The sequence below is a fragment of the Ovis canadensis genome, chromosome 1 (assembly GCF_042477335.2).
Source record: "Ovis canadensis isolate MfBH-ARS-UI-01 breed Bighorn chromosome 1, ARS-UI_OviCan_v2, whole genome shotgun sequence".
NCBI classification, from domain to species: Eukaryota; Metazoa; Chordata; class Mammalia; order Artiodactyla; family Bovidae; genus Ovis; species Ovis canadensis.
Window position 1 is genome coordinate 194,340,739 of NC_091245.1, and position 14,656 is coordinate 194,355,394.

General features: G+C 43.4%; 1 pseudogene; it reads right to left on the reverse strand.

The window, feature by feature from the left end:
- Positions 1-11,322: 11,322 nt before the first annotated feature.
- On the reverse strand, positions 11,323-11,624 carry LOC138430900 (ribosomal biogenesis factor-like; annotated as a pseudogene).
- Positions 11,625-14,656: the final 3,032 nt, after the last annotated feature.

The window sequence follows — 14,656 nt, forward strand, 5'->3', positions numbered from 1 at the left end:
TCCATTCTTTCCTTCAGTTTCCCACCACCGTGCTTTATGGGTCCATTTAGATACTCACCTTGATACCGGGTCGCTCTGGCAAGAAGAGATGCAGCATGAGGGAGGAGCAAGCTGGCTGGCTTCCTGAGCTCCTTGCCTCTCCAGGGGCATCATTTTCAGATTAGATTAGAGACTCCAATTACCTCTGTGCAAAGGCTTCTGGCGCTCTCTCACACATCGTCCTGTCCCATTCACTTGTGATCCTCTGCCCCGAAAGGATGAGAACAGAGGCACCGCCCTTGCGATCTGGCCTGTAGCGGCCTACACCTGCATGCCACGGGGGGAAAGAATACCTGGGGGCAGAACTTGTGGAGTTAGGGATCAAGGCACAGTGATGGGGGACAGTTTTGCAAAGGTCCCCAAAGACCATGATCCTAATACCGTCTCCATGTTTCCCCCAGATCCACAGTGTCAATGCCTTTACACAGCATGGCCACCCTGGCTTCTCACAGTGGAGGTGGTGTGGTGCAGTAGGAAGCACATGGGACCAGGACACAAGCCATATGCTTGATTGCACTGCTTGTGTGGTTTGGGGCAAGTCACTTACCTTCAAGCCTCAGCTTTCTCATCTGCAAATGGATATTGATAGTACTCTCTATAACTACCTTACAGAGTTGAGATAGTCAAGTAAGATAATGATATGGAAAGGTTTTATAAACAATAGAATGCTTCCAAAGCATCATTTGTTCTGAGAGCACTTTGGTTTCTGTTTCATGGGCACAGAATCTGGTATTGGGACACAGGTATTCTTGAGGGTTCCAGGGCTATTGAGAGACAAATCAGGACAGAACCCAGTGGGATTACTTCTGGTGATTTCTTGGCTTTTAGCCCTCTGTGAGAGGAAGGGTGTCTTTTTTATCTTGGGCCTAGGGAAACTTTGCCAACAAAGGTCCGTCTAGTCAAGGCTATGGTTTTTCCTGTGGTCATGTATGGATGTGAGAGTTGGACTGTGAAGAAAGCTGAGCGCAGAAGAATTGATGCTTTTGAACTGTGGTGTTGGAGAAGACTCTTGAGAGTCCCTTGGACTGCAAGGAGATCCAACCAGTCCGTTCTGAAGGAGATCAGCCTTGGGATTTCTTTGGAGGGAATGATGCTGAAGCTGAAACTCCAGTACTTTGGCCACCTCATGTAGAGTTGACTCATTGGAAAAGACTTTGATGCTGGGAGGGATTGGGGGCAGGAGGAGAAGGGGATGACAGAGAATGAGATGGCTGGGTGCCATCATTGACTCGATGGATGTGAGTCTGAGTGAACTCTGGGAGTTGGTGATGGACAGGGAGGCCTGGCGTGCTGCAATGCATGGGGTCGCAAAGAGTCGGACACGACTGAGCGACTGAACTGAACTGAACTGAACTGAGGGAAACTAATAGGAAGATCTGCCTCTTGAATTCTGGGTCTGGACAGGATCACCAAAGGGTCAATTGTCTTAGGCCATTTCCTTATCCCTCACCTGAGGTTGCATCTAAACTACTCCAGATAGATAAGAATGAATACGGCATACAATCTGTTGGTTAAGTATTTCTGAGGAGATTCCATATTTCCATATACTCTCCTGGCAATTCAGAATCAAGTATATTTTGCAGTGAGTTCTTACTTGTATTTATTTATTTATTTAGCCTTTTTTTTTCTGCCATTGAAGGTTTTGAATACTTCAAGGGAAGGGAAAGCATACATTCATCTTTGCATCCCATCTAAGCCCAGTACAGAGTGACCCTGGGGTGCAGTGTGTTGGGCTGAACGGTACTGTTCTGTCCTCACCAGAACTAGGAAATATTCTGGTCACTGTTCTTTGCCAGTTTTGCATGGAGCATTTGCAAAGCTCAAAACAAATATTGCAGTAATTTGACCTGCAGCTTCTCTCCTAGTCCTCCCTCCTCTGGAGACTGACCAGTATGGGGGTAGAAGCTGTCAAGACTGAGCTCCCTGTTTCTGCTCAAGAAATGCCTTGTGATGGCTTGGCTTGGGCTCCCCTCCCTTAACTTATCAAATGAGATCAGCCACTGAAGGAAATTAGTTTCTCCAGATTGTGAGAGACAGGAAGCAGCACTGAGAAACAGTGTCCCAGGAGGGAAGCCAGAGAATGAGCTCGAGGCCAAACCCAGTTAGTGCCTGGTCCAGGCCCCTTTCCCTGCAGCCCTATCCCGCCCTTACCACTTCCAGACCCTTCTCTCCTTTCCCTGGGCCCTGGCATGTGAGGCTGAAAGAGACTGTAGAAAACATCCAGGCTAGCACTCCCAAGCCTTCCAGCCTGTGTTTGATGCTTCAAGAGAGGGGAATTTTGCTGCTTCCCCAAGGAATCAGCTCTATTTTTACCTTTCATCCAGTTGAAATCTGCCTCCTCCAGCATCTTCCCGGGCCTGCCAGAACCTCTCTCCTTCCTCCATGGGAGAGCCCTTCAGTTACCTTACCCTCCAATCTGACACCCCAGGGGACGTCCTGATAAAGACATCAGTTTTTCAGAAACTTACAGTCCCAAAGGGCATCCAAGCTGGAACCTAAGCAGGAAGGAAATACTGAGAACAATGCCGTTGGTGGTCCCCTTCCTTGCCTAGGAGACCTGATGTTTACTGTGACCTTTACCTACTGTTTTTGCTCCCCTCTGTGTGCTCAGTGTCTTCTGCAAGAATTTTTTCCCATTCAGTTCACTTTATTAATTTTTGCTAAAATATTTAAAAGTGTATTTTAAGACATCATTACATTCTGCCCTTAAGTACTTCAGTATGCATCTTTTTTTAAAAACAGTGGAACAATAACTTTATTTTATTTTTAATAAATTTTAAAAATTGAAGTAAATAGTTGATTTACAATGTTCTGTTAGTTTCAGGTGTACAACAGAGTGATTAAGTTGCATGTATATAATATATCTATTCCTTTTCAGGTTCTTTTCCCTTATTGATTGTTACAAAATATTGAGTTTAGTTCTCTGTGCTATACCGTTGTTCCTTGTTGGTTGTCTATAGTAATATACATATGAATATATAGTAGTGTACATCTGTTAGGGCTTCCCAGGTGGCTCAGCAGTAAAGAACCCACCTACAGCGCAGAAGACACAGGAGCTGTGGCTTCAATCCATGCTTGGGGAAGCTCCCCTGGAGAAGGAAATGGCAATCCACTTTCCAGGCAAGTATTCTCCCAGGCAAGTATTCTTGCCTGGGAAACCCTATGGATAGAGGAGCCTGGAAGGCACTAAGTAGTGAGTAAACTACAACATACATTTGTTAATCCCAAAGTCCTACTTTACACTCCCATTTCTTTCACCTTTGCTAACCACACCCTTATGGCAGATTGTGAAGAAGAACTAAAGAGCCTCTTGATGAAAGTGAAAGAGGAGAGTGAAAAAGTTGGCTTAAAGCTCAACATTCAGAAAACAAAGATCATGGCATCCAGTCCCATCACTTCATGGGAAATAGATGGGGAAACGGTGTCAGACTGTATTTTTCTGGGCTCCAAAATTACTGTAGACGGTGATTGTAGCCATGAAATTAAAAGACACTTGCTCCTTGGAAGAAAAGCTATGACCAACTAGACAGTATATTAAAAAGCAGAGACATTACTTTGCCGTCTAGTCAAGGCTGTGGTTTTTCCAGTAGTCATGTATGGATGTGAGAGTTGGACTGTAAAGAAAGCTGAGTGCAGAAGAATTGATGCTTTTGAACTGTGGTGTTGGAGAAGACCTTTGTTTGGACTGCAAGGAGATCCAACCAGTCCATCCTAAAGGAGATCTGTCCTGGTTGTTCATTGGAAGGACCAATGTTGAAGCTGAAAGTCCAATATTTAGGCCACATGATGAGAAGAGCTGACTCATTGGAAAAGACCCTGATTCTGGGAAAGATTGAGGGCAGGAGGAGAAGGGGACGACAGACGATGAGATGGTTGGATGGCATCACCGACTCAATGGACATGGGTTTGGGTGGATTCCGGGGGTTGGTGATGGACAGGGAGGCCTGGTGTGCTGGTTCATGGGGTCTCAAAGAGTCGGATATGACTGAGTGACTGAACTGAACTGAACATATAAATTATCTTTAACTTTTTATCTAATCTATTATGAATATCTCAGACACAATCAACAGAAAACGAAACACACAACTGCTTATACTGAAACATTTAAAATTTTATTTTTACCTAAAAATTAAAAAATAAAAATCTTCTAGATAAAATTAAGGCCTGTCAAATTTGAGTAAGAAAATCTGGAGTTGATCGAAACAATGGCCATAAAGGAAAATCCACAGTGGGTGTATCAGTTAGAGCATTTTCAGTAGCAAGGAACAGAAAGTTCAACTGAACTGGCTAAAATGGGGCAGTGGAAGGGGATTTAATGGCTTGTATAATAGTAAAATCCATACCTAGCTCATTCAGATGTAATTTAATCAGGGCTTCCATTCAGTTTCCATGGAGGCCTATAGGTCCTGTCCTCCTGTATGTGGTGGCTTAGCCTTCTGCCAGGATTCTACCTCGTGGCAACAAAATGGCTGCAGTGCTTCCCAGCTTCACATCTTCCTATCATACCAGTCAATGGAAGAGAAGAGAACTGCTTTCCCCAAACACCCCACCAAAAGTCTTTTTCCAACTGACCCGAATCAAGTCACATCCTACCCCCTGCAATAACTGTTCACTGGAGTTGAGATTTTGCTGATGACCCCTGACTTGAGCCATGGTCCTTTCTTAAGCCAGGGATGGATGGGGTTAGTTTTCCTCACATCTCCTGCACTGGCTGGTGGATATATGGTTCCCAGACAAAAGTTGAGGTACTCACCAGGAATTAGGAAATGGACGGGGGGTAGGGGGACAATCACAATGTCACTGAACGTGGCAGATATTTTATTAAAATTTTATATAGATCTGATACAGATAAATCAAGAAATGAGACAAAACTAAATTTTAAAATATAAATGAAAGATAATCGAGCCTTTAAAAAGTATTTATTTGCTTATTTGGCTGCACTGGGTCTCTGTTGCTGCGCAGGCTTCACTCCAGTTGCGGTGAGTGGGGGCTACTCGTCATTGCTGTCTTCAGGCTTCTCACTGCGGTAGCTTCTCTTGCAGCAGAGTACAGGCTCTTGGCGTGCGGACTTCAGGAGCTGTGGCGCATGAGCTTAGCTGCTCCACCGCACGTGGGAGCCTCCCAGACCAGGGATGGAACCCATGTCCCCTGCACTGGCAGTCAGATAAAAGAATTGACTCTAGTGAAAAATATTTCAGTTGAATAAAGCACATTTTATTTTAAAATAAAATAAAAATAGATAAAAATGGAGATGTTGCAAATGAGTGTCATAGAAAGACAGTCATTATCACTTGACACTTGATCATCTTGATCAAGAAATTGAATTGATTTGGTGGTGTTTGTTCCAGAAAACACATTCCTGATGAAAATCAACCAATGTTGGTATTATTTATTTGAATTGCTAGTATGAAAAACCTACTTGGGCACAAAATGGCAGGGACAGAAACATTCTTTAGCCTCCTAGTGACAACTGCCTTTTTGAGGTGCAATATTCCATTTTGGTTCTGGGACTGGCAATAAATTCAATGGCTGTGATGTGTGGAAGTGAATTTGCTCACTCTTTTGAAAATTGTAATAAGTGTCTGTCTCCAGAGGTTTGTCATTTAGACAATGCCTCAAGGATAATTCAACTGGAAGTCTCCTGATACTCTGGAAAGTAATTTGTCTGGTTAGATTCTTGGAATTCATAGAGAAACACTGGGAGTGTCTTTTACAATTTTCCCTTTCACCTCGGATAAACTTCTCCTCTGGGCCTTTCTGTTCTAAGAACATTCCCTGTGACACAGAAAACAGAAGCAAAATACAAATTAAGTTCCTCTTTCTCTCTGTCACCCACCAACATGACAACATTGACCACAAATATCGTATCCCTTTTTTGCTTCGAATATGACTTTATGAAGCACTTTACAGGCCTCAATTCACGAGAGGCTTTCACTTTCTCAAAAGCACGTTAGGCAGTTGTTCCACCTTCTTGTGCTCATCATTGCTCCTGCTCTGCTCTGTCCATCTTAGGCTTACTTTCTCTCACAATCAAATAACCAAACATATATATAACTGTGTGATCTCTGAGTCCCTTCTCCTTTTTCACTGATTTGAGATTTCACAGGTAAAAGGAGATGTTCTTAAGAAGATACCAAATTCTTGAGCATCTTTCTCAAGTTTCAAGCCATGGAAATGGAAAAACAATTCTTTTAATTGTTAAAATCTGGGGAACACATTTAACAGTGTCCTAGCATTTCTCTATCACAAACTTTAAGAAGACACAAGTTGCTCTTTCCCAAGGTTCCTGTCACTTCCACTCTGCCAACCAATTCCTCCTTTTGGCCAAATTTAGGTTCAGAGTGGCAGTTCCCCTTATTACTTCCTCTGCTCTTTGGAAGATGAAATTGTCAGCAAGCAATAATATCAGCTAAGGTCTACTGAGCTCTTGATGTGTGCAAGACACCTTTCCTAGGAGGAAACTGAGGCCCAGAGAAACTAAATACCTTGCTCAGGTTCATCCACCTGACAGGTGCCAGAGTTTGACTCCAGAGCCCACGTTCTGTCCCAGATTAAAAGTGCATATTGCCCGGTCTAGTTTGAGCTGTATGGACTTCCAGCCAGCCCAAGCAAGAGCCCCTGTCAGCATCTCCCCGCCTCCACGCCGCTTTTGTGACGTGGAGAGGCTTTGCTCCATTTCCTGCATCTGTTGTGGGAGCTGTGGTAATTCCCACCGCAACATCCTTTCTGGATCTCTCCCCTCCTTCCACCCTCAGCTTTCGCTCCTTGTGACCTACAACCCAATACCCTCTTGGTTGTTGAGTTTTCCTTAGTAAAGCCCTTACCAGGGTTACCGAACAGGGTTCCTTGGTTTCCTCCCAGGATGTCCGCATCCTCTCCACTCACAAGTCACTCAGAGAGGCTTTTCTCATTTTTTCCCTCTGCCTGTGGACCATTTTGCACTCATTACAGACTTTGCTGCCAGAAGGATAGTGGTGGCATGTCCCTGGGGGCCATCCGCAGTTGGTGATGGGTTTCTAAGAGGAAAGGTTATCTCCTGCGGATCCTCCTTTTAACCCCTGGAGAGAGAAATGGTCACCTATTCCAGTACTCTTGCCTGGAAAAGTCCCTGGACAGAGGAGCCTGGTGGGCTATAGTCCATGAGGTCGCAGAGTCAGACGAAACTGAGCACATACACGCACACGCTTCTTTAAACATTTCTGCTCTTTTTATTTTTTCTAAATTTAGGTCACCTTTGAGAATGCCTCACCTTTGGGGTTTTTAAAGTTATCTTGTTCCAGTTAAACTGCTGCCCAAGCCTGCTTTCCTTTCCATAGCCATTGAAAGTATATCTGACTTTAACCTCAAGTAAAAACCTAATAATCATAATAAAAACAACTAACACTTATTGAGTCCTTAAAATACATCAGGCTTTGTTCTGAGGGCTTACAGTATTAACTTATTTAGCTTTCTCAGAACAGTTCTATTAAGTAGCTACCATTATAATCAACAAATGAGGAAACAGAGGCGCAAAGAAGCCATGCAACTACAGTGTGGCTCATTTCTACTGAAACCTAACATGGAACAAAGCCTATATGGATCTGTTTCTTTCACAAACTTCTGTTAATTATGTTCAGCCAATCTGTATGATTGAAGGGATCCTAAGATGAAAAAAGTATCATTTCATTGAAATGGCCTTAAATTCAGTGTTACCAAATTTAACCTATAAACCACTATAGAGAGTGTGTTAGAGAGTATTATTTTTCTGTTAAGAATTCCAGTTATAATATTTGTTATTAAACTTATATAGAATTTTAGTTTCAGGATAGCTTAAGTAGTAGTTATAATCCAAACTATAAACATTTCTATCACATAATCATAAACTAGCTCCCTCAATTCTTATTGTTAAAATTTGGTTTCACATTATTTCACCTATAAAAATGTATTGGTTATTAATTTCTTCACCAATATTTTTCACATGTTTCAAATATTTCAGTTTTTCCTGTATTATTATCAAGTTTCGGGCCTACATTTTACTCCTATTCTTTTATGTGTTTCCAGGTCTAACTTATCCTAAAGTATACCCACCAAAAAACATGATCTCAGAATAAAAGACACTACTGTCTCTGAAAATAATTCTATCACTCTGTTCCTTGAGTGGGGCTTCCTCGGTAGCTCAGCTGGTAAAGAATCCACCTGCAATGCAGGAGACTGTGGTTAAATTCCTGGGTTGGGAAGATCCCCTGGAAGAGGGCATGGCTACCCACTCCAGTATTCTTGCCTAGAGCATTCCCATGGACAGAGGAGACTAGCAGACTACAGTCCATGGGGTCGCAAAGAATTAGACATGACTGAGCAACGCAGCACAGCACTGGAGTGACATCCTTCTAGGATGCTGGGTTGTAATTTTTTACTTGTGCCAACTGAATTGCAGTCCTGGTTTCCCTGGGAATTCAGCAGCTTTGCTCACAGCTACAGGTAATGTCTTACTCTAACAAGACTTGTTGCTGTCACTGCTTTATGCTAATTCCAGAAAAAAGCCTATTTTACTTTTCCAAATCCCAATATCTCCTTGTTGGTTGTTAGTCACTCAGTTGTGTCTGGCTCTTTGCAAACCCATGAACTATAGCCCACCAGGCTCCTCTGTTCATGGAATTTTCCAGGAAAGAATACTGTAGTGGATTGCCATTCCCTTCTCCAGGGTATCTTCCCAACTCAGTGATCGAACCCAGGTCTCCCACATTGCAGGGGGATTCTTTACCAGCTGAGCCACAAGGGAAGCCCAAGAAACTGGAGTGGGTAGCCTATCCCTTCTCCAGTGGATCTTCCTGACCCAGGAATCAAACCGGGATCTCCTGCATTGCAGGCATATTCGTTACCAACTGAGCTATCACTGAAGCCCCAATGTCTCCTTTATGCCCATCACCTTTTCCAACTCTAAGAGTTTTTCTGTATTTTCTTTTCCCATTTGGAAAATGAGTTAGAGTTCCTGACTGCAGACAATAAAAACTGATTCTGGAGGAGGAACGAAGTTCTTGGAAGGATTGAAGGTGGATGCGAATGTGAAGGCTGGCCATCCAGAAGAGCAAATGGTCAGCACCAGAGAGAGGTGGACAGCTGTAACCACAGCCACGGTCATGCCACGGGGACAATCTGGTTGGAAGGCTGCATCACTGCAGCTGCAGAACCCTGTCCCTGGCGCTGTGGCCACTAACTGCTCCAGATACCATGAGCTGCAGCTGCCACCCTGGAAGAGTCAGCTCCTTTACATCACTTGCTCCAGACCCATGGTTCTTGGGGCAGATTCAGATGGTTGAGGCTGGACTGTGCAGTTGTGTTCTAATTTCCAAGGGATATGGGTCTGTTTCCTACCAAGACTGTGCAAGAAAAGGTTCCCCTAAATAGAAAGGGAGTTTGGATACTAAGCACTCCTCAAAAATAGCCCAGCAAATATTGACTATTACAGAACCAATTTCTAGGTATAGAATCTTCTTTTTCCCAAATAGAAGAAGGGAATTATTTCTGTTCTCAAAAGGATGAGGGCCCCTTTCTCTTTCACAAAGAATACCAGCTGGTCAAAGTGTTCTGAAATATACAATTAATTTAATTTACATATTTAAGTTATGTAAACATATATGTATTTGCATACTTATATTTGTCTTTACATTATACTTACAATGTAATAATTAACACACAATAATAATATCATTAATATATATTCATGATCTTCTTGTGGGATCCTAGTTCCCTGACTAGGAATTAAACCTGCGCCTCAGCATTAGAAGCACAGAGTCCTGATCACTGGGCCTCCAGGGAATTCCCAAATAATTGTATTTTAAGTAAGAAATCTATAACTTCAAGATCTTTAAAACATTTGAACAGGTGTTAGGGCTTCCTTCGGAGAAGGCAATGGCACCCCACTCCAGTACTCTGGCCTGGAAAATCCCATGGACGGAGGAGCCCGGTGGGCTGCAGTCCACGGCGTCGCTGGGAGTTGGACACGACTCAGTGACTTCACTTTCAGTTTTCACTTTCATGCATTGGAGAAGGAAACGGAAACCCACTCCAGTGTTCTTGCCTGGAGAATCCCAGGGACGGGGGAGCCTGGTGGGCTGCTGTCTACGGGGTCGCACGGAGTCGGGAGCGACTGAAGCAACTCAGCAGCAGCAGCAGCAGCAGGGCTTCCTTGGTGACTCAGTAGTAAAGAATCAGCCTTCCAATGTAGGTTTGATCCCTGGTCGGGAAGACCCCATATGTTGTGAAGCAATAAGCCCATGCACCACAACCACTCAGCCTATGCTCTAGAGCCTGGGAGCCATAACTACTCAGCCTGAGAACCTTAGAGCCTGTGACTGCAACAACAGAGGCCATGCAACAAGCAGCCGGAAGAGTAGCTCCTGCTCGTCACAACTAGAAAAAGCCCATGCAGCATCGAAGACCCATTACAGACAAAGATACAAAAATTTATAAAATAAATAAAATAAGCAGGTGTTAAGGCTATGGTTTTCCCAGTGGTCATGTATGGATGTGAGAGCTGGACTGTGAGGAAAGCTGAGTGCCGAAGAATTGATGCTTTTGAACTGTGGTGTTGGAGGAGACTCTTGAGAGTCCTTTGGACTGCAAGGAGATCCAACCAGTCCATTCTGAAGGAGATCAGCCCTGGGATTTCTTTGGAGGGAATGATGCTAAAGCTGAAACTCCAGTACTTTGGCCACTTCATGCGAAGAGTTGACTCATTGGAAAAGACTTTGATGCTGGGAGGGATTGAGGGCAGGAGGAGAAGGGGACGACAGAGGATGAGATGGCTGGATGGTATTACTGACTCGATGGACGTGAATCTAAATGAACTGCTGGAGTTGGTGATGGACAGGTTGGCCTGGCATGTTGCGATTCATGGGGTCGCAAAGAGTCAGACACGACTGAGCGACTGAACTGAACTGAACTGAAAGGGAGAGTTCAATAATATTGAAATCTTTTTACTTCGAAAAGCTAAATATAGATCATATATATATAAATATGAAACACTCAAAAGCTACCAAGGGAAGCTCTGCTCAAATTCAAGAGAGTATGGTTAAAAGTTTATGTCACTCTGTCACTTAGTATAATCTTTTCAAGACATAAGATGTTGATATTTGCTCTTATATCCCATCTGCTTTAGAGTGCAGCAGTCAAGAAACATGGTGTTTTACATAAATGTATTTTCCAGATAACTGGAAAGTATCGATTTAAGCATTAATTTTTAAAATTCTGATTTTCTGTATAAAACATTTAATTTATTCATCTTTTTGATGCATTACCAGTGTATTACAACTGAGGCATTAATCTTGTGGCTTCATCAACATTAACTAGTATGTTTTCATGACACTGTTGAGAAATCAGCTGTTTCTGCAGAGGTTCAAGGGAAAGGCCTTCTGAGAAGTTTGCAAGTTCCTTTTGTATGTTTACAAAAGATATATTCACTCTGTTAACTTTTTCATCATTTACAATGTTTATCTTCTTAAAGTTAGTGGTAACTGGTTTTGCTTTATTTTTAACCTTAAAGGTTTCTGGCTGGCTATATGGAATACGTTCCTGGACTTCTGCCCTCCTAGTTTTCTCTTGGCCATTGTCAGGCCTCCGATACCCTCTTGTAGCTTCTCAAGTCCCAGGTGATGCCATCTGTACACACAAGATCCAGGCTAATTTTTTTTTCCCCTTTGTGCAGCTTGCGGGATCTTAGTTCCCTAACCAGGGACTGAACCTGGGCCCGGCAGTGAAAACACTGAATCCTGACTATGGGACTACCAGGGAATTTCCTAAAAAATTCTTAAGTCATATGAGATTCTTATACAAGAAATGGAGACTATAGATTCTGTTTTTTTCTAGTTTTATTTATTTTATATAAAAGATCGGTTGAGCTATGACTCATATTTTTGTTGTTTAGTCACTACGTCATGTCTGACTCTTTTGTGACCCCATTGACTGTAGCCCGCCAGCCTCTTCTCTCCATGGGGTTTCCCACTCAAGAATACTGGATTGGGTTGCCATTTCCTTCTCCAGGGGATCTTTCTGACCCAGGGATCGAACCTGTGTCTGCTGCATTGGCAAGCAGACTCTTTACCAATGAGCCACTGGGGATGCCCAGCATCACTCATATACTAAACACATATTAAATATATGATTCAATGTCTTTTTAAAAGCGTATTAACAGAGTTGTGCAACCATTACCACAAACCATTTTAGGACACTGTCATCATTTCAAAAGGAAACTCCATACCCATTAGCAGTCTCTCCTCAACTTTCCCCAAATCCCCAGACTTAGGTAATCTTTCTGTTTCTATAGATTTGCCTATTCTGGTCATTTCATATAAAAAGAATCATAATATGTGGTCTTTCACGAGTGACTTCTTTCACTTTGTATAAAGTTTTCAAGGTTCATTCATGTTGTAGCATGAATTAGTACTTCACTCTTTTTTATGGCTGAGTAGTATTGCATTGGAGAAAGCAATGGCACCCCACTCCAGTATGCTTGCCTGGAAAATCCCATGGATGGAGGAGCCTGGTGGGCTGCAGTCCATGGGGTCTTGAAGAGTCAGACACGACTAAGCGACTTCACTTTCACTTTTCACTTTCATGCACTGGAGAAGGAAATGGCAACCCACTCCAGCGTTCTAAGAATCCCAGGGACGGGGGAGCCTGGTGGGCTGCCATCTCTGGGGTCACACAGAGTCGGACACGACTGAAGCGACTCAGCAGCAGCAGCAGCAGCAGCAGCAGCATTGCATTGTGGGCTTCCCAGGTGGCTCTAGTGGTAAAGAATCTGCCTGCTAATGGAGTTAGCATGACTCCAGTGCAGGTGACACAAGAGACTTGTGTTTGACCCCTGGGTTGGGAAAGTCCTGTGGAGCAGGAAATGGCACCCCACTCCAGTATTCTTGCTTGGCATTTCCATGGGCAGAGGAGTCTGACCGGCTAGAGTCCATGGAGTCACAAAGAATCAGATGTGACTGAGTGAACACAGAACAAAGCATTTCATTGTGTGGATATATTGTATTTTGTTTATTCGTTTATCCCTCAGTGGATATTTGGGTCGTTCCCACTTATTGGCTATCATGAACAATGCTGTGATGAGTATTTGTATGAAGGTTTTATTGTGGACATATGTTTGCATTCTGGGGGAGTCCCTAGGCATGAAATAGCTGATTTCCTTGATAGCTCAGTTGGTAAAGAATCTGCCTGCATTGTGGGAGACCTGGGTTCGATCCCTGGGTTGGGAAGATCCCCTGGAGAAGGGAAAGGCTACCTACTCCAGTATTCTGGCCTAGAGAATTCCATTGACTGTATAGCCCATGGGGTTGCAAAGAGTCGGACACGACTGAGCAACTTTTACTTACTTACTTATGCTAACTCCATAAGGAGCTGTCAAACTGTTTTCCAAAGTTTCTGCATCAGTTTGCATTCCCATCAGTGGTGTGTAAGGGCCCTGATTTCTCTCCATCTTTGCCAGTACTTGTTATTTGTCTTTTTTCATTTTATACATCTTTGTGGGTGTGAAGTGGTATCTGATTGTGGTTATGAGTTACATTTCCCCGATGACAAATGATGTTGAGTGTCTTCTCGTGCTTATCACACATTTCTTTATCTTCTGGAGAAATGTATGTTCATATCCTTTGCCCATTTTATAATTGGATTTTTGTCTTTTAATTACTGAGCTGGAAGATCCCCTGGAGAAGGAAATGGCAACCCACTCCAGTACTCTTGCCTGGAAAATTCCATGGACAGAGGAGCCTTGTAGGCTATAGTCCATGGGGTTGCAAAGAGGCAGACATGACTGAACGACTTCGCTTCACTTCCTTTATGTGTTACTCTGTTCTTGCTAACTTAGAGCCTTCTTATGGGCATCAACAACTGAGGTTCACTGTGTTACAGAGGAGCTTTCACACGTTTATAGACCCACGCGAGCTGTCTGATCTATATTAAAAGGCAAGGCGAGGGCTTCCCTGGTGGCTCAGTGGTAAAGAATCCGCCTGCCAATGCAGGAGACACAAGTTCAGTTCCTGGTCTGGGAATATCCCACATGCCGTGGAGCAGCTAAGCCTGTTGTATTGATCCTGTGATCTAGAGCCTGAGAGCCATGACTGCCGAGTGTACTCACTGCAACCACTGAAGCCTGCAGGCCCTAGAGGCCGTGATCCACAAGAGAAGCCCTCACCCCACAACTAGAGGGTAACCCCCATTCACTGCAACTAGAGAAATGAAGCAATGAAGACCCAGCACAGGCAAAAATAATTAAGTAAATATTTTTGAAAAGGCAGGGTGATGCCATCAGAGAGAACTAAAAGGCACTTAGAAGAGCATGTCCTTATATATTCATGTATATCTTTTTTTCTTACTCTCTCTGCTATCACCTCTGTTCACAGAGCTGCAAATTTTTATGATTGATTACTCTAGGCAGAGGCCCAGAGTACTCAGCTTCTCCCATGAATGAGGTGGGAGACAGCTTTCTGCTGTTTGGGTAATTCTGTTACCTGGGAATCTGACTTCCAGAGGAATTAGAGGCATTTTACATAAGTAGAGATAGTACACTGGATAGGGGAGGATTAACTGGGACAGGTTTTGAGGAGGTGATCGTTAGCGAAATGGAGAAGGAAATGACAAC